This window comes from Pteropus medius, unplaced genomic scaffold (assembly GCF_902729225.1).
Source record: "Pteropus medius unplaced genomic scaffold, Ma_sr-lr_union100, whole genome shotgun sequence".
Taxonomy (NCBI): domain Eukaryota; kingdom Metazoa; phylum Chordata; class Mammalia; order Chiroptera; family Pteropodidae; genus Pteropus; species Pteropus medius.
Genome location: NW_024351730.1, coordinates 4,377,062 through 4,379,224, shown reverse-complemented (window position 1 = coordinate 4,379,224; position 2,163 = coordinate 4,377,062).

The window sequence follows — 2,163 nt, the reverse complement described above, 5'->3', positions numbered from 1 at the left end:
TCTACCATTTGCAATGACATGGAAGGACCTACTGGGTATTAAACTGAGTGAAATAAGTCAGACTGTAAAAGATAAATACCATGTGATTTTACTTATATGCAGAATCTAAGGAACAAAAGGAACAAACTAAACAAAAACAGACTCACAGGTACAGAGAATAATCTGTTGATTGCCACAGAGGAGGGGGTTTGGGAGACTGGGTGAAAAAGATGAAGGGATGAAGAAGTTCAAATTAGTAGTTATAAAATAGTCATGGGACATAGAGTACATCATAAGGAATATAGTCAATAGTATTTTAATGGCTATGTGTAGAACCAGATGGGTGCTAGAAAAATTGGGGGGATAATTTCATAAATTATATAAATGTCTAACCATATAGCACTATATACCTGAAACTAATATAAATAAATTTTTTAAAAGTTGTAATGAGAATCATGGTTTAATTATCAAATAAGACTTAATTCACATTGAATAGCAGTAAATGGATATTTTAAGACCGATTTATAATTTTAAAGACTACAGGCTAAAAAAATATGCCATAAACCTTTATGCACCAGAAATGAAAGCATCAAAATTTATAAATCATAAACTGCAATTAATACTAAAAATAAAAACATAATAATAATGAACCATTCAAAAATACTCTGAAGCAAGAATTGCTTGAAAAATTGCCAAAATTTACAAAATATCCATAGAATAAAATAATTTTAAAAGTCTGTAACTACATTTATTGCATATAAGTGAACTTTTAATTAGAGACTAAGACATGGGTTTAACTAGCTAATTTACAAACAGATAAATTAGATAAAGATAAATTAGTTAAGTAACCAATTCAAAACTTTAGCAAAAATATAACTAAATAAGACAAGGGAAAGCAGTGCTGGAGCAGCTATTCAAAGAGAGGCAGGGACATACAGGAAGGAATTAAGCTTTCTGGCTTCAGGGCAAGAAGCCAGAGAGGCTACTTTCTCCTGGACAGAAGTACTGGCAGTATCCATTGTTCCTTTGTTGAACCCTACCGCCTCTGAGCATGTGGATGCAGGCGGCCACCACATATGTCTCCATTAGTTAACACAGTTTGCTCCACCCAAGTGATTCCCCGAGGCCCTTCCTTTCCCAACTTGCAGGCCCACCCAAAGTGTCTCCAGTATTTTTTTCCTAGACAAATGACCTGTCTTGGCTCATGTTATGGACTTTCCTAAAATCTTCCAAAGGCTCACAAAACATAAAGAAGCAGCATCTGGCCTTGGTAGGCCCCATCCATCTTGCTGAGCAGCCCCAATTCCTGCAATAAGGGCAGCCAGCCTCAGTTATTGTCTTGGACTCTTGAAGCACCTATAAGCTCAGCACACGTAGCAGCCATCTGCAGATTGCTCGGTGACTCTTATCAGGTGGCCCCAGAATAACACAGATAGTAGTTGAACTTGGCCTTCAGCTGGGTCCCTACCAGGAGGCCCTTCGGCCAGCACACCTGGTGGCCTGTTTTGACCAGAAACAGAGTCAGAGGAACACCCAGGGCTGCATCTGAGGAATACACACCTGAAGAGCAGACTGAGCAGGAACCAGAACCCTGCTAATGTGAATCCTGCTCTATCAGGTCAGCACCTCACTGGTCAATCCTCTCAACCAATCAGCTCAAGGATCAGTCCCTCCCATCGATGTGCAAACAGAAACCAAGGCTCAACACAACAGGAGGGCATACATAATCCACACAAGGGCATACCTTGAGCATCTAGCTCAGTAACCAGGGAAATCTGCTCCATTGGAACCCACAGGACACCTACTACATACAGCCACTCTACTAAAACCGGGAGACTTAGGAGCCCTATCTATACATAGAAACAGAAACGAAGGCAGCTAAAATGGGGAGACAAAGAAACATGTCCCACGCGAAAGAACAGAACAAAGCTCCAGAAAAAGAGCTAAAAGAAATGGAGAGAAGCAATGTACCAGATGCGAAATTTAAAATAGTTGCTACAAGGATGCTCAATAAACTTAGAGAAAGAATGGATGAACTCAATGCAAATTTTAATAAAAATGGAGTTGGAAAACATGAAAAGGAATCACTCAGAAATGAGGAATACAATATCTGAGATGACTACATCAGAGGGAATCAACAGATTGGATGAAGAAGAGGATTAAATAGGCAATTTAGAGAATGGG